Source organism: Mustela nigripes, chromosome 9 (assembly GCF_022355385.1).
Source record: "Mustela nigripes isolate SB6536 chromosome 9, MUSNIG.SB6536, whole genome shotgun sequence".
Classification (NCBI taxonomy): Eukaryota; Metazoa; Chordata; class Mammalia; order Carnivora; family Mustelidae; genus Mustela; species Mustela nigripes.
Window position 1 is genome coordinate 84,964,990 of NC_081565.1, and position 22,721 is coordinate 84,987,710.

At 39.9% G+C, this 22,721-nt stretch overlaps 1 protein-coding gene across 7 annotated transcripts in view; it reads right to left on the reverse strand.

The window, feature by feature from the left end:
* Nucleotides 1-22,721, reverse strand: part of RFX3 (regulatory factor X3) — a 444,560-nt gene that overhangs the window by 331,333 nt on the left and 90,506 nt on the right. For all 7 annotated transcript variants that reach the window (XM_059411948.1, XM_059411946.1, XM_059411949.1 and 4 more), the window contains one exon: nucleotides 10,276-10,388. The gene's annotated coding sequence lies outside the window, so the exon portion shown is untranslated. The remainder of the gene's footprint in view (nucleotides 1-10,275; nucleotides 10,389-22,721) is intronic.

Consider the following 22,721-nt stretch of genomic DNA (forward strand, 5'->3'; position numbering starts at 1 on the left):
AAAGTTTTCCTGCGACCCCACATCCTAACCCAGCTACTGCCCATCTCTCTCTGGGCCTCCGTAGAAAAATAGAACATTGTCTATATTCACCGTCTCCACTACCTCGCCTCCCATTTGCTCTTCAAATCATCCTAACTGGGCATTTCTCTTGACTTCTCTAATAAAATGGGCCGTATCTCACCAATGACCTCATCTGGCTAGAGCTAATGTTCACTTCTCTGAGATCATCTTACTCGAGCTCTTAACATTTTGACACGAGGCGCTATTCCCTCCTTCTTGACACACATTCCTCATTCAGTGTCCGTTCCTCACTTGGTGTTCTCTCATTTCTGGCTGCTTCAGCTCAAACCTTTTACACTTCTTTGCCCAGACCTCTACATGTTTTGGTGACCCAGGACTCTCTCATTGGCTTTCCTCCCACCTTCTGTGATCTCATCTGGGTAATTTCAGTGGTCCTAGGGCTTTAAATACCATCTTGAGCAGACAAGTCAAATTTATATCTCTAGCCTAGACCTCTCTTCAGAACTCCAAACTCCTATATTCTACTTGACATTTCAATTTAGATGTCTACTAGAAAACCCAAATGCAGTCAAGCAGAATGATTAATATCCTTTCCTGATTTGCTGCTCCAAAGTCTTCTACTTCTCACCAAACAGATTTACCATCTACCTAATGGCTCAAAAAGCCCCTAAATTTATAGCTTTTGGAATCCTTGATTTTTCCTACTTTGGTGATAAAAACCAGTATTCTAATCCATCAATGGGGACTGCTGGAGCTGCTTTCACGATGTCCTATCTACTTATAGATAGGTACCTCACGATGTCCTAATCTACCCACTTACCACCATCTCCAGTTACAACCTTAGTCCATTTCACCTACTCACCTCCCAGCTGCTTCCTAATTGACTTTCTGAATTCACTTAAAACTTTGACACAGCTAGCAGGTAATTTTAAAGCAGCAGTACCTTAAACTTCTCCAGAGTCACATACTGTATGTGAGGATTTGCTTTTACTTTGAGGCTTAAAATATATGTTAAGGGAGAAACTTGGAGAAACGTCTTCAAATGTCATTTTAGACTGGAAATATCTGAGCTTCTATTTTGAAAAGACAAAAAGCAGAAAGAGGAATAGATAACCAAAGTTTGTAGAAAATAATAAGGCAGAAAGAGGGGAATTTTGAAAGTTATCCTAACAAGCAAGAGAACAAACAGGAAGGGGTAGGGTAGGCCCTCTGCTTGAGACAGATGGTGATAACAGACGACAGCAAGAAAGCAGGACCACTGCGTTCCTGTTCTGCCTGTCTTCTGCGTCAGAGACAATGATCTTCAGACTAGAGACAGGAGAACGAACTAGTTTAAGAGGGACTGATGTCAAAGATAGGTGGGAAGATAGAGAACATCAAGTGCCCTTGCTAAGATGAACTTCAAGAGAGGGCTGGAGAGAGCAGGGGGTGAATCTTCTCAACCAGTGACTGTTCCCTCTGAGGAGTGGGAGAGAAGGGAGCAGTGGGGAAAGTGTCACAGGACTGGAGAGGAACAAAGGCAGTGCAAATTTTCAATGGAAGAAAACAGTAAATTCTGCAATTATAGATCAGTGAGCCTGACATTAATCCCTAAGCAAAATTATAGAACAGATTATTAAAATGGATGGGTTTTCAAAGAGTATAAGATGAGGGCATGTAAATTCTTACAAAGGGAACTGGTATTCACTGAGACTTGGCACAGGCTCATTAAGATTAAGTTGTACCAGAGTAACCTTATTTTCTTTTTGGGTAGGTGAACCGCTACTGTTAAGAAGAGCTAATATCCTTTAGCACTTATTTGATGTGAGCCTCTAGGTTAAATGCATTATATGCATTTTCTCACTTGATCCTAAGTGTTATTTCTCCCTATTTTATTGATAAAGTACCAAAGGTTTAAGGCAGTAACTCGCCCCAGACCACATGGCTAAAACAGGTGAACATGCTTTTAAGCATAGGTTGGTACATTCCAGAATTCATGGTCTCAAACTCTGCTCTCTAATGCCACTGAAATGTACAGGACTGCTATATCCCAAGAGCGTTATTGAAATGGCACATCTGAATTATGTCCATGACCACAAGAGAGACAAAGATGAACCAGCTGATGGGATACTTGGGGTGTCCATCAATGATGGAATGATTATTTTTGAAAAGCATTGAATAATGTCATTGTTTACTGAAAAAGACATCTCCAGTGATCTTACCCCAGAGCCCCATCTTTAACCTATCATTGGTTAACTTTTCATGAACAACTTGGCTCAATAGGTAAATGGCATATTATCAGATATGTGGATGACCTGAAATCTGGCTGGCTAGTACCTAACAGCGGAACTTGATTCCCCAAAGATCTCAGCACAGGGTGAATAAAATCAGAGGCATTATATTAGGGATAATTGTAAAATCTATCACTTAGGTTTTTCAAAATCTACCCAATGTCACATAGGGGAAAAAAAAAAAAGAAGAGCTAACAAGAGTTCATGAACGGCTCCTTCTTGTGTGGTTGGTCGAGGGCAAGCTCAGTGGTATTACAGCCCCACAGTACAGAATTTCCCCAAAGCCAAAAGTCAGATAAGGAAGTTTTAGATTACATCACTGAACTGACTCTTTATTGAAAGGTTCCAAGATCACGCAGGTAGAAAAAAACAGTGCTAATAGCTCAGTCCTAGAGAGTAACACAGGGAAAATACTGGAGAATAAGCAGCCAGGAAGCTGAGCCAACAGTGAGAATTTAAAGCAGGAGAGGGAGAAAGATTTCAGTGAAATCAAACTCATTCCTGCTCTTTCTTTTTTTATTTATTTTTTATTTTTTTTATTTTTATTTTTTAAGATTTTATTTATTTATTTGAGAGAGAGACAGGGAGAGAGAGCATGAGTGAGGAGAAGGGCAGAGAGAGAAGCAGACTCCCCGTGGAGCTGGGAGCCCGATGTGGGACTCGATCCCAGGACTCCAAGATCATGACCTAAGCCGAAGGCAGTTGTCCAACCAACTGAGCCACCCAGGCGTCCCTCTTTTTTTAATGTATACTGTCTTCTCCCTCTTATATACAACAGAAGGCCTCCAGGTGCTTCATTGTTTTCCTTTCCTGCACTGTCAGCAGGCCTTTAATAGCTTTTGGAACAATATTATTTGGTTTACTTTATTATTTTAATGTTTAAAAAATTAGACTGTTTTCAGTTTTTTTTAAAAAAAATCTTTCACATGGGCACTATTTTAGACAACTGTAGGTTGAATATGCATGTGTCCCTTGATGTTAAAGGAAGACCATTTTCCAATTATGGCAGGTGCAGTGAAGCTTTCTTTTTTGTTTGGTTCCTGATAGGTATTTTGGGAAGTATAGACAGCAGCTCTCAGGAGCCTATAAAAATCATATTTCATAGACATATGAGGAAAGAGTATGATGTGGCCATGTAATAAGCTAAGATACTTTGATATTATAGTAAATTATGTACATAAGAAGAAGAAACTGACCATCTCTTTCTACACACAGCTAAACCTGCACATGGACCAATGATTAGTTCTGACCCTTTAAGAGGACTCACAGACATCGCTGGATTGTGATGGAGAGATCTGGAACCATGTAAAATGAGAAACTCTTAAAGAATTTGGGATTTTTTTTTTCTGGAAAAGACAGTAGTTGCTATTTAGCAAGCTATGAAAGTGACTAGGGTAATAATAGGTTATCAGAAGAAAGGGAAAAATCAGAGTTTTATCACTTTACCCACTAGTGTAGTGTTTCTAGCATTAGACTGGCCTGGGTATATAGCCCAGCTTCAGTGCTTACTAGCTGCTTAACCTTGCTCAAGCTTTTTAACTGTTCTGTCCAGCAGTTTTCCCACCTGTATAATGATCAAAACAATAGTACGTGTGTCATTAGGATTAAATGAATCGAGCTACCCAAAACACAGAGAATAGTGGCCGGTACCTGTTAAGCACTCCATACATTTTAGTTACCCGTAAAGCACAATAGAAATTTTCCTCTTGTTGGATAACATAAATGAATAATTAGACTTTGGATGGTGATTCCGCCAGGAAAGGTAGTGATGGGGAAGAAAAAAAAATGATGAGGTCAGGTTTGAGAATTGAGCTGCAGAGAAATGCAGTATAATTACTAAAGTTAGGATATTTGAAAATATCTAGTGCAGTCCCTTCACCCAGCAAGATCAAACACAAACTCATTGTTATTTGATTTTTTTAAATTGGATTGTCAAGAGGGAAGTAACCTAACCAGCCCAGGCGAACTTCTTGGACTTGGCATGTAAAGACAAGACAATAAACCTTGTTGAGAGTATTGTGTCCGTACTATTATGGAAGTTACCTCTCACTTTACTATGAACAAAGGTGGCCCATCAGAATAAATTATAGTCTTGTGGATTATCTGAAATAAGGACAATATATATAGACAGATGAAAATACTTCTATCATGAAGTAACTTTGATTACATCTCTGGGAAATTAACATTTCATGACTACTGTATTTGCTGCTCTAAATCTTCTTCCCCAAAATGACAAATTTGAGAAATAGGAGCTTTTTATTGGACAGAGAAAATGCTGGATAGCAGTTACGGGGGTTGGGCTAGATTCTCTGGGTCCCAGGGTCTCCTGATTCCTTCATTCCTTAAGCAAATTTTTTATTGAACATCTACTAAGTGCCAAGGAAAGAACAAACACAAAGCCCCAAGGAAAGAACAAACACAAAGGAGACAATGTTGCTGCTCTCATAGAACCCACAATCTAGTGAGAAGACACACTCAATAAGCAGAAAGAAGTCCAGGAAGTGGATATCACAGAAAGTGTTAGAGGAGAACTGAATAGGGCATAAACACGGGACAAAACTAGGTGGTTACTTTGGATTGAGTGGTCAAGGAGCCGACATCTCAACTGAGATAGGAATGACAATAAGCATCCAGAACTATGAGGATCAAGAAAAAAATATCATTCTAAGAAAAGAAAACAGCACATAGACTCTTAGGTGAGAGAGAAGGCCAGTTTGGCTGAAAGGCTATGGCCAGGGTGGGTGATGTGTATGGGACGTTCAGAGATGCAGAGTCCAGATCACTCATGGCATGGTCGGACAAGGTAAGAAATTCAGACTGTAGAGGTGCCTGGGTGGCTCAGTCAGTTCAGCCTCTGCCTTCAGCTCAGGTCGTGATCCCAGGGTCCTGGGACTGAGCCCTGCATTGGGCTCCCTGCTCGTCAGGGAGTCTCCTTCTCCCTCGGCTTCTCCCCACGATTCATGCTCACTCTTTCTCTTTCTCAAAATAAATTAAATAAAATATTAAAAAAAAAAAGACAAGGCAAGACATTAAAACTGTAACTACAATCAGAAGCCAGGCACTTGATGAATTTTAAGCAAAGGAATGACACGATCAGATTATATTCATATGAATCAATCTTGCTATTCCATGGAGATTAGGTTACAGAAATAAGCAAGCAAACTAGGAGATCAATTGGAAGGTTGTAGCAATAGTTTAGGCAAAGACATGGAGATGACTTAGAGATAAGATAATGGACATAAAGAGAAATAGATCTGGGGTAGTTTTTGGAGTTAGAAGTGATAGAATTTGGGGATATATTAGAGAAATAAAGAGCTAAATTATGGATGTGTTCTTCTAAGTTTTTGGCCTGAGAAACCTAGTAGAAATGGTGCCGTTTTCACATATTTCCTAGTTTGGAGAAGTTCTCTCATGGACAAATTAAGTTTTAAACCTCTATTAGCCACTCAAGAAGAGCTGTCACATATGAATTTGGGTATCTGAATCTAAATTTCAGAGAAGGGGTGACAAATGAAAGATACTGATTTGAAAAACTTGAAACTACCTGAAGCCATGAGAATGGGAGGTACCACTTAAGGGAACAGGGCCAAGTCACTGGGCCAATGGTACTCCAACATTTAGAGATTGGGGTAGAAGAAGAGGAGGAGCCAGAACACAAGACTGAGAAGGTTGAACCAGTGAGTTGGGAGGAAAGGCGGAAGAGATGCTACGCAGGAAGCCAAGAGAAGAAATAATGTCGAGGGGGGAATGGCTGGTTGTGTTGCATGCCGGTTAATGAAATAGAGTCCTCCAGATTTGGCAGTTCCACTGGAATGGTGGGTACCGAAGCTCAACTAGAATGAACTAAGGAGAGAATGTGAGGTAAGGAAAGGAGGAGAGCAGCGACTGGTCAGAGGACATGTCTAGACCGTGTCATGAGCACAGCCCTCTGCAACTGGGCTTACTCAGAATACTGAAGAGCTCAAAAAAAGGCTCATAATAATAATGAGGGCATTTGTGCACCTGTTTGTGATTTGGACCAGGTGACCTTGGAAATACCCATCATATCATGATGTTCTAGAATTTTTTTTATTCTACAGTATTTATCAGACACTGCTCTCTTGCTTCCCTAAATTGTCAGAGCAGTGTCCCCCACCTGATCCCTCTGCAACCTTACCAAGGACAGATAAATCATTTTCATTAGACTTTATAAAATACTGGAAATAGCTCTTGAATTTTTATTACTTTCTCGGTAGACTCTAGATTGGGAAAAATTGACCTCATTCAACTGTCTCATCATGTAGATAAGGCAATTAAGGCTCTGAGAAGTGAAATGACCAGTCAAATGCAAAATTCAAAGATAATAGCAAAGTGAGGGCTAGAACCCATGTCACCTCGTTTCAGGTCTCACCATCTCATTACTTCTCCATTTTTGGCTCATAACTCTTTGATTTTTATAAACTCTCGGCTCACAATAGGAACTTTCAAAGTTGTGTGAAAATAACAAAATAAAAAGCAAGCAAGCAAACAAACAAACAACCCCCCCCCCCAAATTCTCCAGTTTAGAGAACTGAAGTTCTTTTTTGAGGCATGAGCTAAGGCGTTCATTCCTCCAGCTGCTGGAGTATTGGCCATGGATGGCTCCCAGCCGAGCCTTCTCTGGGAACTGTCAAGTCATAGGGTTAGATGGACCATTATAAGGTGGAAGTGGTAAATCCAGAATTAAACGTCAGCAGGATAAAGAGTATAATCAAACTGCATTGGCATCTTTCCCTCAGCAAACCTGTGGTCACATGATGGGTTCCAGATGATGAGCTTACAGAGGAGGGAAAAGCCCAACAGGTAGTTCAGAGATGGGTCATCCTGACACGCAGTGCTGTTGCACTACACCTTCACTCCAGGGTGTCTCTAAAAGAAAACTGTGAAGGGAAATCCTCACAATAGGCAGAGCTTTGAACAGACATGGTCAAAGGACAGAGCAATGGACAGACATTGCATCTGGTCATCCACCCTGATGGAAAGAAGGATGGACCAAAATGACACCACATACCAATTCATGAACAGAGGAAAATTATTTAGCTGGTTGTTTAGGGACCTAGAAAAAGAGAAATTAGCAGACTGGCGACAAGGGCATCTGGGGAAGATTTCTGTGGGTGGGCCTATAGGAATGAGCCCAAGTGTGACGATCTTTGTACCATGTGTAAATATGCCCTCTGGAGAGCATCCTGCTCTCCTTCATCATTCTTTGTAGAAGAAGCACTGAACAATGAAAAATACAGAATGGCATGGCCAGTTGCCATCAGTTAGCCTCTGTTATTAGCCATTCCAGTGCTGGCATAATGGTCACATACACAGAGAAGTCCCAGTAGCAGGAGGGAGGCTATTCTCAGGCCCAGCATGGCCCCGACTCACCGAGGCTGATCTTGCTCCTGCCAGTGCCAAGCATCCCAGCCCCCCAGCAATGGAGACCAATGCTAAGTTCTGATATGGCATAACCTTCAAGGACACCCACCAGCTAGGCGATCAACTGACCACTCTAAGGCACTTCTGTTCTGCAAGGAGCAGCAGCAATTCACCTTGGCTGGCTGGAATCAAAAGACATTTCAGGCGTGGGTTTGCCTTGTCAGTCCATAGGATCTAAGCACCATAATTTAAGGGCCTACAGGATATTTGATCCACTGACATGGGATCTTGCACAACATCACATAGGCTTAAGACCATGAAGGAGATATTACAGTCAACACGTGACTGTGGGATCCACTGGTTTGATGATACCGCACCACCCATAGGTTGCCAGTCTAGGGTGATGGGGGAGCCTTTAGAAAGTGTCATGGAGGCACCTGCTTGAAGCTGAGACTCTACAACAATAGGGGGCTTATGCTATGTTCCCAATAGGTAGAATATATGGGTCTGGGACACAAGAACAGGAAGTAGGAGTATCTTTGTTCACCATAACTCTGAGTGACCAACTTGTAGAATTTGTGCTTCACATCACACTACAACTCGAAACAATGCAGGTCTTGATGTTCTGACCCCCAGAGGCAGACATGTTCTATCAAAAGATACAACAAGAATCCCATTCAACTTTCAATTAAAGCTACTGCTGTCCCTTTAGTGTCCTCATGATGAGAAGAAAGTAGCGTAGAGGGAAAGGAGTCACCATCCTGACATGGCTGGTTGACTGCGAGCATCAGCAGGAGGCAGGGCAACTGCTTCACCATGAGGGCAGAAAGAGTATCTTTGGTACCCAGGCAGTACCCTGGGGAATCTCTTGGTATACTGCATTGCCCATTTCGACAATGACTGGGTGAGTGCAACAGCCATGGCCTAAAAATATCATGGTCCCACGGGGCTCAGACCAGTAAGAGATGAGGGTATGGGTCACCCCATCATATAAGCCACTTAGACCAGCAGAAATGTTGGCCAAGACTAAGTGAAATCTACAATAAATATTAGAGTAAGGATACAGCAAAAAAAAAACTTAATAAAATATGTAAGTGGAATCAAGCAGCACAGGAATTAGACTTAAGACAGTATGTGACCCAGGATTCCTTGTCCAGGACTAAGGAATTCGTTACCTCAGTTGCGGGTAATAATGACTACTAATGGCTTTCAGTTGAATTTTTACCTGTGAATTGCCCTAGCTAAAAGAGTTGCCTTGCCCAAGGTCACATCTATTCCTGGGGCACAGTCCCTATCTAATGAGGGGTGATAAAGGAGTTCATGGACTCAGGCCCTTTGCCTTAAGGAGGGACAGATCTGAAGGTTCATCCCAGCTCCAGAGCTCCCAGGCTCTTTGCTGAAACTTCAGGATAGTTCTGCTCCTACTTTGACTCAAACTGCTTCCTGTCCCAGCCATGTAAGGGGACTCACCAATGAAATCACTGCACACAACACAGATCTCTTTCTTAGAATCCGTTTCTCAGGGACAGCTAATTCAAAAAGCAAAAACCATGTGAGATACTATCTCTAACCATGAGAATAATAGTCTAGTAGAAACTTTCACGATATTGGGAAAATTGGGTTATGACAGTTGTAAAATATTTGCTCCCACTTTTATAAAACAAATGTGTATTAAATAAATGTAAATATATCCTGAGAAGGAGCATAACATCGTGAGATATTAACAGTAGCTATCGTCAAGATGTTTTTCTGTATTTTTAATAATCAATACTAGACATGTTTATTTTAAGCAGATAAAGTGAAATACTTGAGGATAATATATGTAGAAAAATAGATGCATATATAAAACAAATTCATAGAGACAAGAAACAAGATAATTACTCTCTATCCCAGAAGACTCTTGATTTAAGAATGGGAAACCATCTCTTCCCTAATTCATCCACTGCCTCTACTGAAGTTGCCAGGTGAGGCAGACAGACTGGAAACTCACCCACAGGAGTGCAATTTCTCCGTCCCACGGTCACTCTATATGTAGCCTTTGGAGGAACTGCCAGATTGTTTATCAAAGTGGCTGCACCATTTTACGTTCAGTACTCATAAGTCACATTATTTTTCTACCCTCGGTTCAAGCACGTTTCTCTTTGGGTCTGAATATTCTGCCACATACAGATTAGTTATTTCTCTTAGATGGGTCTGCGCAGGTTCCAACCAAGTGAAAGGCTAGAGAAAGTCTTTGCTTCCCAAGGCACCATCCATGTGCTGGGAACGAGTCAAATATGCTGGTTTTTCTTCAAGACTCACACTCAGCTCTTAGAGCATTTCCCTCGCTGTTCCCACCCAGCCAGGTTGGGTGTGCTCATTAGCCAACCCACTCCAGAATCACTACATCAAAAGTGGGAGCTTTTCTCATTGGCTTGCTTATCTCCATGATCTTCTCAAAGAAAAGAACCTCGTTATTATCCACTCGATTGCTTTACCTTGCATAGGGAGCCAAATATCAATAAAAACCAGAAACTGTGAAAATTGTTAGCCAGGGCAAGGTTGTTTTGCTTGCTATTAAAAAAATTATGCTACTTAAATTTTATAAGCAGGTGATCCTTACTTTTCTTTTCTCCTCTCCCAAAGCTGGATCATCCCCAAATTTGTTAGGAAATTCGCCATATACTGTGGTTGACCATCAAGTTCAATCCCCGGGTTCTCAGCAGCAATTCTCACCTGATAAAAGGAAGCATACAATTCTCAAAACCATTTTTCTGGTACAAAAATTTAAGTGGGGGAAATTATGATTTATTCAAGTGGCAAGAAGGAGCACAATGGTCACAATGTCTTCAACAGTTTCACAGAAAATGCAGAAAAACAGTTTCAAGTGGGTGTTCTTTGATCAACTCTAAATAAAAACCAAATGAATCTCATCAAAATATATTTTCTGTGAAGATTTTTTTTGAGGACACTAATCAAGTGGAGTTCAAGAGCAACATGGCTGCATTTAATGAGATTTCAAACTCCACTAATTTGAAGTGGTGTGGTTATAAAACATTAATAAAGCCTGTACGTATATAGTTTGATATAATTTATATCTTTTCCAATCATGAAAAATAATCAAGCGTTACATAATTCAAAGCTGACTGGATGCATACAGTATAAACTGTGTTTTTTCTATTTTCTTTAGGGGGTAACAGATGAGCTGCTGAACAGACCCACCATCTTTCATCGGATTTATTGAAACTTAGCGTTGGCCTCTACAGATTGGAAATAAGTGAGGTTTCCAGGAATATAGCATTCATATTAATGTAACTACCCTGTGTCTAGCTTTCCAGTGTCCTGTCTTCTTAGAAGGAGAAATCCTTAATCTCTTAGAGACATGGATACTGTGTACTATGTACTATGTTTGTATGTACTATGTACCATGATGTTAATATGTTACATATTATATATTCCTTAGCCACTAGATAAAGTCCTGGCTGAACATCAGACTTACTTGGAAAATTATTTATAAGCTATAACTGGTCATGAGTATTATAGAAATAATATTTTTCAGTCATTTCTGAATACATAATATTTTTACTTAGCTCAGATTTCAGAAGATACAAAAGGTTACGCTATGATAAAATTTCTCTCCCACTCCTATCTGCTAACCACCCAGCTCTTTGCTATAGAGGCAAAACCAGTATTATCAGCTTTTTGTGCAGCTTTCCAGAGATATTTCATGCATATATAAGCAAATAGGTACATTCATCCTTCTTTTTAGCAGCACTGGTGGCAAATGATACACACTCTCAGATTTTTCACTTAAAGTATCGAAGATCAGCCCGTATCCGTACATAAAGTTCCTGATTCTCTTTTTGCAAACACATTGTATATTATGGTATGTGTGGGCCATAAATTTAGTCTACCTGGAAAGCTTTTAAAAATACGTGTTCCTGGGCCCGCCCATAGGACTATAGAACCAGAATCCAGGGGCTAAGTTTGGGGAAGATGTATTTTTAATCAGCTCCCCAGGTAACTGTTACCCATTCAGCCCCATATCTTCCTGCAGATTGGTTCTGGGGAATTATCATTTTAGGTTATCTATTCTGAATATCACTATTTCCAGCTCAGCTTTTCATTGGGGCTAAAAAGCAGAGGTTTTATTTTCTGAAAAGAGCCCAACTCATCATTAGGACGTTTCTGATTGAAAGGAGGTATATACTGCTTATTTCTAGATTTATAGAACCTTTAAAGCAGGAGGAAAAAAAAAAAAGACTCCTATAGATTGCTGCCAGTAAAGTTACCAATTGATTTGTCCCCTATCACTCTCAGCTGAAATGATTCTCTGTGAGTTTCAACTTTTCCTGTTTTACCTAACTCCCCTCAGCAGCTCTGTTTTCCCTCTACTCAGCAGCTCTCAGGGGGAGCTGAGGCATCAGAATAATGACAACCACAGTACAGGCTCTGATCAAGTCCCCAGGAGAAGTGTACCTACCTCACCTGTGGATAAAGACTGATTTTAATTCTCCAAGAAGGCCATGAAAATCTCCTGGGTCATCCCTATATTCATTCGGTCAAGGGTAAATGATTTATTTTTTATCAAACAGAAGAATCAAAGGCAAATGATAGCACTTCTGTATCTTCTCTTCTCCCTCTCACTCGTATATAACATGTTTCCCCCCTCCTAGTTGCTTGTGTACAAGATCATCTATCATCCAATGGTTTCTCATTACATTTGTATTAAAACTCCTCTTCCAATCCTCTCCTAAACTGAACCTTTCATTTTTTTAATGTTTGCTTCCTTTCTGGTTCACTCAGGTTTATTATCAGTGGGAAGGCTTCAGGGAAATGGTCCATCCCCTGAATTTGACTGGGGGTCTTGCAAGTAGCTTTAGAGCCCCTACTATAAGTGATACTTTGTTTCCATTTCAGTAATTTGAAAAAACAAATAGATCAATTGTTTTAAACAGCTAAAATAAAAGATATGGTGTTCCTTACTGCTTTGGATTCTCAGCATCTTAATCAATGGTAGTGACCTTGGAGATGGATTTTATGAAAGCAGGAAAGGAACTAACATGTATCGATTGCATTCTACATAGATTATTTAAACTAATGGTATAAGGTGTATTCATATGTCCCCATTTTATAGATGAAGAGTTTAAGACTCAAAGAGGTGAAGTAATTTACCCAAATCCCACATCTGGTGAGTGGCATTGCTAAGGCTGGAAACTAGTTCTGATTCCAAAAATGATGCTGCTTCTACTAAATCATGTTTACTATCTAGACAAATTATATAATTTAGAGGCACATTTGCTAGAAGAAAATAGTAAACATATTTAGATAAAACCTATTCGATATTTCATTATGAATCCCCAAACTGGATAATTGAGGTGATTCAATTTCCTAGACAAGCATTTCTGTGGCTGAATGGATAATTATTGAACCTATTGTGCTATCAGATCATTCAGATCACGTGCTATTGAAGAGAGCCGTTATTCTAAATATAGTACTATACGTAAATTGCGCATTGAGTTTAGTTAGAATAGTTTTAGCTCTGAGTGTAGCAGCTCCTTGAGCAAGGCTCCAAATGGAAAAGTGTTTGCACTCATGCATTGTTCTATACTAAATCTACTCAAACCTTAAAAGTGGATATATGGATTTAAATATTGGCTTTAAACATGGATCACTGACACACACTAATGCTTCTATGGCAACATCACATCGAGAAAGATCAACCTCAATAAGACCTTTTTTTAATCTAAAAACAACAACAAAACACACACACACACACACACATAAAAATTTGTTTTAAGGACATTGCTTATCTGTTTTGAACCTCTCTGGGTTGTGAAAATTTCTGCCCGTTTTCTCAGGAAAGCAGAATCTTTCCCTGTTGCCTTTTGCTTTTGTGTCACTGGTGGAAACCAAGTCACAAGGCTGCCCCAAGTCTGAGGATAGAAAATATTTTGCAGAAGTGGGCAAGTGGGTGTGAATTGAGTAGCCCAGCGACTGAGTTTGCCAGAAGGCCCAGGAACTGTACTTGGCTGGGAGAAGGGATTTGAATTAATTATTGGGTGCTACGAGGGTGCTATCTTAGGTAAATTCCATATAGTACAAAGTGCCTGCTTTGCTTATTAATGACCTTTAGCTCAGATTTTCCCTAAGTCTTATCCTTGGAATAAGATTCAGCGAGATTCTCTCAAGGTTCTATGACCACAACTTAATAAGGTCAAATTAGAATTGACTTACTATCTTGTTAAAATATATTCATACATTAAGTTATAAGCAATTTCTCTCTGTCTCGAAACCCCTGTTGCCAGTGTATGCCTCAACACAGTTATTGCTCTTTTTTTATTTTCTTTCCTTTTCTTTCAGATCATAAATGCTATATTTTGTATGAAATTATAGCATGCCAGACTCCCTGACTCTAATTTCTCTTTATTCCAATTCCCTCAAAGAATATAAATCCTAGACATGATTTTATTATCATTTGAGATTAAAGTCATAGGACTTCTTCATCGATCCTTTCCTTCCAACTATTTTTATTTTTTGACATTTAAATTATTTTTTAATTTATTTAAGTAATATGTGCGTATAGTTTATGAAATCAAATAGTCCTAAAATTTTGTAACAAAAATAGTGGCTCCATGCCTCACCTCTCTCTTCCTTAGGGGTCCTAGTCTCATATTTAAACATCTCCTGATCTGTAAATAATATCTTTATCTTGCCCCCTTTTCTTCAACTTTTATTTTTATGTTATAAAATTTTATAAAATTTTTATTTTATGTCATAAAATTTCAAACATATTTAAAGATTTATTTATTTGTTTTAGGGGGGAGACAGAGGGACAGAGGGAGGGGGAGAGAGAATGCTAAGCAGACTCCACTCTGAGCGCAGAGCCCAACACCAGGCTCAATCTCACAACCCTGGGATCATGACCTGAGCTGAAATCAAGAGTGAGACACTTAACCAGTTGATCCACCCAGGCGCCCCCCAAAATTTTAAACATATTTAACAATAACAAATACAATTAACCCTCATGAACCCATCATTCAAACTTAACAATAGTCAACTCACAATCATTCTTTTGGCTTTTAAATCTCTTTCTGTTCTATGGGATTATTTTTCCATTTACTTTTTTTTCATTGAAGTATAATAGAGATCTAGAAAAGTACAAGTGTCAAAGTGTGCTGCTCACTGCATTTTCACAAAGGGAACACACCCGCTAATCCAGTACTCAGATCAAGAAGCAAAAAATCAGCAGCCCCCAGAGCCACTCCCTCCTTAGAGTCCCTCACTCATGCTTCTTTCCATTTGAGAACCTCCAAGAGTCACTCCCCTGATGGCACGGATTCATTTCCTCTGTGTTTGTACATCACATAAATGCAGTCATACGGTGTGGACATTTTTTTTTTAAAGATTTTATTTATTTATTTGACAGAGAGAGATCACAAGCAGGCAGAGAGGCAGGCAGAGAGAGAGGAACGGAAGCAGGCCCCCTGCTGAGCAGAGAGCCTGATGCTTGACTCGACCCCAGGACCCTGAGATCATGACCTGAGCTGAAGGTAGTGGCTTAACCCACTGAGCCACCCAGGCGCCCACGGTGTGGACATTTTTTGTGCTACTTCCGCTCCTTACTCTATTTCTGGTATCCATCCTGTTGGGTGTTGTAAGTTTTCTTTCTCATTACTGTTTAGTGTCACCTTATGTAAATATCCTACTATAGACGGGTATTTCAGTAAGTTCTGCCTTTTTTTCTTTTAAGATTTTATTTGTTTATTTATTTATTTAAGAGAGAGAGAGAGAGCTTGCACGTGTGCAAGAGCATAAGTGAGGGGGGATGGGCAGATGGAAAGAGAGAAGCAGACTCCCTGCTGAGCAGGGAGCCCAACAGGGGTTGATCCCAGGACCCCGGGATCACCACCAGAGCCAACGGCAGATACTCAACTGACTAAGCCACCCAGGCACCCCAATAAGTTCTGCTTTTTAGCTATTTCAAATAGCATGGCTTTGAACACACTGAAAAATGCTTTTGCTGACCACATGCTTGTGTTTTTGTTGGGTATACTCCTAGGAGTGGAAATTGCTGGGTTATAGAATACAGCATACTTTCAAAACGTTGTCCGAAGTTGATTATCTCAATATATATTCCCACCAGCGGTATAGGGAGTCCCAATAGTTCCACATCCTTGACAGCCTTTTATTTTCTTTTATTTATGCCATTCTGGTGCCACTGTAGTGATACCTTATTATGGTTTAATTTGATATTTTTTCTCTGTAGACTAATGAAGTTCAACACCTTTTCATATGTGTATTGGTCATTTGGGTATCTTCTATGAAGTGTCTGGTCAAGTCTTTAGTCAATTTTCCTCTTGACTTGTAGAAATTCTTTAGGTGTTTTGAATGAGTCCCTTTTCAGACATACGTATAGACAGTATCTCTTCCTACCATTCTGGTTTTCTTTTCAAGCACATAATGGTATCGTTTTATTTTATTTTAAGATTTTATTTATTTCAGAGAGAGAGCACCAGCAGGGAGGGAGAGGGAGAAGCAGGCTCCCTGCTAAGCGGGGAGCCCAACATGGAGCTTGATCCCTGAGATCGTGATCAGAACCAAAGGCAGACGCTTAACCCATTGAGCCACCCAGGCCCCCAGGAAGTTTTAAATTTTAAAACAGTACCATTATCCATTAAAAATTTTTTTGGCTGGTGTTTTCTATGTGCTGTTTAAGAAATCTTTGCCTACCTCAATGTCCTAAATATGTTCCCCTATATTTAATTCTAAATGCTCTACTGTGTTACCTTTCATGTTTGGAGCAGCAATCTATCCGGAATTTTGTTAATCATATGAGGTAGATATATGTGTATATACATTTTGTGTATATACATTTTGCGTGTGTATACACATTTTGATATTGATCCAGCACCATTTATTGAAAACTCTTTTGTTTTTCCACCCCATTGAAGTATTGTATTTGTCATAAGTCAGCTGACCACATGTGAATCTTTCTGGAATCCCCTCTTTTCTGTAGGTTTGTGCTTACTCAAATACCACAATTTTAGGGGCACCTGGGTGGCTCAGTTGTTAAGTAGCTGCCTTCGGCTCAGGTCATGATACTGGGGTTCTGGGGTCCTGGGATCGAGCCTTGCATCGGGCTCTCTGCTCAGTGGGAAGCCTGCTTCTCCCTCTCCTGCTCTCACTGCTTGTGTTCCCTCTCTCACTGTGTCTCTCTCTGTCAAATAAATAAATAATATCTTAAAAAAAAAATCCTACAATTTTAGTCGCGGTAACTTTATAATAGATACTGGCACTTACAGTGTAAGCCCTCCAGCTTTCTCCTTTTTTTTTTTTTTAAAGATTTTATTTATTTATTTGACAGAGAAAGAGAGAGAGAGGGATCACAAGTAGGCAGAGAGGAAGGGAAGCAGGCTCCATGAGAGCAGAGAGCACCATGTGGGGCTCGATCCCAGGACCCTGAGCCAAAGGCAGAGACTTTAACCCACTGAGCCACCCAGGTGCCCCAAGCTTTGTCTTTCTTAAAGACTGTCTTAAACCTTTTTTTTTTTTTTTTTTTTTTTTGGTTCACAGCATTTCCATATCAACTTTAGAATGAACTGTTCAATTGTTTGAAAAACAACAATAATCTGCTGGCATTTTTATTGGATTGAATTGTGTATAGAGATTAATTTGAGGATACTGGACCACTGTAAAAGACAGAGTATTCTGATCCATGAATATGATAAGTTATCATCATTTATTTAGGTCTCATTTTGTTTCTTTAAAAATGTTGTGCATTTTTTTAGTGTTCCTGTTTTGTACATCTTCATTAGATTTATTCCTAGGTATTGGGTATTTTTGATACTATTATACATTATATACTTTAAAATTTTTAAATTTTTCTCTGTATGTGGCTGGTATACAGAAAAACAAATGAAATTCGAATATTGGCTCTGAATTCAGCAATCTTGTTAAATTTACTGATGATTTAGATTCTTTCAGATTTTTCTAGATACACAATCATATTGTCTGCAAATAATGATAGATTTCTTTCTTTCCATCCTTTTTATACTTTCTTTTCCCCCACTTACTTGCTTCGCTAGGAGTGCTGGTATAATGTTGAATGGAAACGGTGTTAGCAGGCATCCTTATCTTCTTCCCAGTTTCACGGGAAAAGTTTTCAGTATTTCATGAGTATCATATGAGTGATAGGTTTTTATAGATTTTTTCTTTTTCTTTTTTTATTAAATGACATCAGATAAAGGGCTAGTATCCACAATCTATAAAGCACTTATCAAACTCAACACCCAAAGAACAAATAATCCAATCAAGAAATGGGCAGAAGACATGAGCAGACATTTCAGCAAAGAAGACATCCAGATGGACAACAGACACATGAAAACGTGCTCCACATCATTCTGCATCAGGGAAATATAAATCAAAACCACAGTGAGATACCACCTCACCCCAGTCAGAATGGCTAAAATCAACAAGTCAGGAAATGACAGATGCTGGCGAGGATGCGGAGAATGGGGAACCCTCCTACACTGTTGGTGGGAATGCAAGCTGGTGAAGCCACTCTGGAAAATAGCATGGAGGTTCCTCAAAAAGTTGAAAATAGAGCTATCCTATGGCCCAGGAATCACACTACTAGGTATTTACCCTAAATATACAAATGTAGTGATCTGAAGGGGCACGTGCACCTGAATGTTTATAGCAGCAACATCCACAATAGCCAAACTATGCGAAGAACCTAGATGTCAATCAACAGATGAATGGATAAAGAAGATGTGGTATATATACAGAATGGAATACTATACAGCCATCAAAACCCACAAAATCTTGCCATTTGCAACGACGTGGATGGAACTAGAGGGTATTATACTAAGCGAAATAAGTCAATCAGAGAAAGACAATTATCATATGATCTCTCTGATATGAGGAATTTGGGGGCAGGGTCGGGGGTTGTGGGGGGAAGGAAGGAAAAATGAAACAAGACGGAACTGGGAGGGAGACAAACCATGAGAGGTTTTTACAAATTTTTAAAATCACATTAAAGATTCTCCTATTCTCAGTTTGCCGAGATTTATTTTTTAAATCTCGTATCCTAAATACTTCTACCTAGATTAGAGGTCAGCAAACCAGAAGCTGATTGCCTCTTTTTTTATAAAGTTTTATTGGAATGCAGTTACGCTCACTCATTTCTGCATCGTAACTTCTCTTGCTCTACAACAGCAGTGTTGAACAGCTGCAGCACAGGTCCATATGTCCTTCAAGCTTAAAATATTAAGAACCTGGCTCTTTAAGAAAACGCTTGCCAATCTCTGATCTAGATGATCATAAACTTTTTCTCCCTTTTCTATTAATAGAGAAAACCACTGATAAACTGGAACAACAAACCAGTCTTGCCTATGGGGGAACATCCCATGTGGTGATAGTTACCCCTTTTATAATCTGCTAGGTTGGATTTGCTCATTTTTATGTATTTATTGTCTCCTTTTAAACTGCCTCATTTGCTTTCTAAATTCTGCTGCCTCTTACCTTCTTTTCCACCTTTATCTGGACTTTCTCTTTCCTTTTTCCCATTGTTCTTATCTTGCTCAATTTAGATTCTATTCTAACGAGTCTCTTCTAAGTGTGACTGTGTCCCTGAAGGCTTATGGCTTCTGGTTTGAGAGTCTTGGCGCCACCAGTAGGTACTCACTAGAAGGTTCTCAGGGACACCTTTGGCCTTCCCTCAGTTTTCTCCTTCATAATTCACAGATGGTGATGGATCTAAAGCTATGAGTTCTTTGTCGACACCTGTTCATCTTTTAGGTTCACGGGAATACTTTATCCCCTAATTTACTGGTAGATGCTGTACTTGTATTTTTACTTTTGTTACCCTATTTGTTCTTTCTGTTTTATTCTAATTTGGGGAGATTCACTGCTAACACAGCAGCCTAGAATCCTGCTTTATTTCTAAATCAAGTAAAGGCATATTCTTTGTCATGCAGCGATGTAAGGTACTCATGTATGACTAAAGCTTTTAAATCACTTATTTAGCATTGAGTAATTTTAAAAATCCCACACAGGCTAAAGGGACAGGTGGTTCAGTTATGTGCTGACCAGAAGTTTAAGCCCACACCCTGCAACAGGACTGGGATGTGTGCAGTAGAGAATCAGCTTTATCCAAAGAGAGTTCTGGCCTTTGCCTTGGCTATTGGGAGATCTCGAGGTCCCTGGAATAACCTGCCTGACAGGAGTGTTTCTTTCCTTGAGAGAGTTTGCTTCTGAAGAGTCTAACAGTGTGATACATGATAGGGGTTTTGGAACTTGCCCTACCCATGTTCAAACTTCTGGAAGAACTAGAGAATAAATGTATTAGCCAGGACCTCCAGGAATGACCAGAGCCTGAATGTCAACCACATGGGATCAAGCCTCAGTACAGGTTCCAGACACCAAAAGCTCAGATGGTTGGCAAGAGTCAGACGGTTGGCATATTGTCACAAATGTGGATCACCCAGGAGAACGACGTGTCCCTGAGGCTGATGGAAGGTTCATGTCTGGGACCCTCCCGGACCATGCCCTGTACATCTCTCCCTTTGGCTGACTTTGATTTGGTTTTGGTAGTGGCTTGTTGGTCTTGTTTATTTTCTCTATAATAAAATTTAATCCTAAGTATAGGGCTTTCCAGAATTCTGAGTCATTCTGGTGAATTATCGAAATTAAGGGGGTAGCAGGAGTCACTGACTTTGTAGCCAGTTGGCCAGAAGTGAGGATGTTTGAGGAACCCCAAGCTTGTGGTGGGTACCTACACTGAGGGCATTTTTGTGGAGGACCATGCCTTTTTCCTGGGAAGTTTGGCCCAGCTTCCAGGTAGGCGGTATCATGGCTTTTGATGAAAACGTTTGGGCATCCGTGTATTATACAAATAAACACAAATTCATTGCGGGGTAAGACTAATTAGGAAAGTGTATGCTAAAAGGGCATATTATAGGGAATACAAATATTCAACAATGAGAAAGCATTAAAAACACATAAAGGAATTAAGGCAGTATTTGTTGCCAGTTTGATAGCATTATTGCTATTACTCTAGAATGCTTGACTCTTTCCTGCCAGTGAGTCCTACAGGGTTCAAGATTCATCTCTTACAACGAGGATCAATAGGAAAAATGGGAATCAAATGACAACCCGCTACTACTCTAATGCAGATCTGAGGGAAGTACAAGGGTCCCTGGGTCTCTAACTATATAGCTGCTTTGGAAAAGGACAAGGAAGAAGCAGATAACCAGGGACACAGCCCTTGTCTAGCTCCCCTTCACATGTGGAGAAAAGCAAGCACAAAGTACACAGGTAAAAGAATGCATATCCTGTGGCCATGCATTTTAAGTTACACTCAACCCACCCACTAGGAATGATGACCAGCCTTTTTCTTGGTCCACTGAGTTATGTTTTCTTCTGAGTAGAGTTCTCTTTTCTCTCTTGGGCAAGTGTGGTAGGCCATGCCAGACTTACTCTACCCAAAACTCAAGTAGGTTCAATGATACAGTAAGAGCTATGATATAGAAGCATAGGCTCTGGGATTATCTTGCAGGAAACTACAGTACCTTCTACCCAGCCCAAGTCATATAAGAGACAACAACCAATGGGTCTATGTCCACCAGCCAGGAAGATTTTGTACTTCATTTTGGGCCATGGTGACCACTAAATTTCCGGTATCCCCTCCATGAGAGGCAACAGATTGTACTAGAGAAGCATGTCTACCAATTTGCATTCTTCATCACCTATAATTTTACACTTGATCTCATACAGTTTTGCAGGTTAGGTAATTTACAGAGTGAAAGTCAATTTAGACTAAGTCCAAGTTGTCAACATCATCAGGATTTGAATGTAGAAAGTGTGCTCTGGTCTAGAGCTGTGGGTTGTTACTAATCAGGTTGGTGATTATGGGTATGGACTTTGACTACAAGATTTTCAGGACAGACATTCTCCTTGCTCTGATAAACTGCACATGATACGTGGTTTGTCTGCAAGAATGTTTTGCTCTTCAGTTTAGGGTTATTTTCTGCGACCTTAAAGGAATAGGGATATGTACATGGGTAGAAAGGCAGAATATGGAAAGCAGGGAGATCACTCAGCGATAAGGTGGTAATATACGATCTTTATCAGAACTCTCCTAATAATTTGTTAAATGTGATATTCTAGGATTCGGTCCACTTAACTGGGGGATGTAAACTCTTTCTGGGTGGAGGGAAGAAGCTAAGGTCCTCCACGCAGTGAGCAGTCCTAAACCCTCACTTTCCTCTGAATCACACCCACGCTCATTTCCTCCATTTCCCCGGGAGCGTCATCTGTCATCCCAGAAAGAAGACTGAGATGCTAAAGACACCCACTCAGTTTGTCACTCTGACCTTTGGTCATATTACTCAGCTTCATTAGGATTTTGTTGATTAACAGGTATGTTTCTAGGCTGCTGGTATAAGATTAGGCACTATTTCTACTGGTTTTCCACTCTGCTGAGCGTCTTTATGTGTTCTAATAATTTCAACTGAGTTAGGAGAGATTAACAACCATGGTAGGTTCGCCCTCAATACTTCCAGAGAGAACTGTTTCCTTACTTCTTTGGGAAGAAAACTTTTCTGTTAATTGGCATCTTTAATTACAAGAAAGTTATTCCCTGTGTTGAGTTAGTTTCCAAAACTTCCCTCCAGAACAATGTGTAGTAGATGTACTTCCTTTCCCAGAGGACCAGATTTAAACATATAAAGACAGCTATCTACTCTTTTTTTCCCAGGTATTATAAATATATTCAATAACTTCATATGTTCCTTCATACACTTCTAGGATGTAACATTCCACAGACATCAACTAGGCAACTTCACGTCAATAAAAGGACGTAACTGAGGCCCTGACCAGCAGATGAAGGGAAGCTCCATTCTAAATACCAATTAATGAAAGTAGAAGGAATGACAGAATGAGGGAGACATCGTTTCAGAACCTCTAGTTAATGTCAATTTAGATAAAGTTCATCAGGGTTAAAATCCTTAGTTAAATTGTTGATGGAAGCTTGGACATTCACTGGGTGTCAAATGAATACCACAC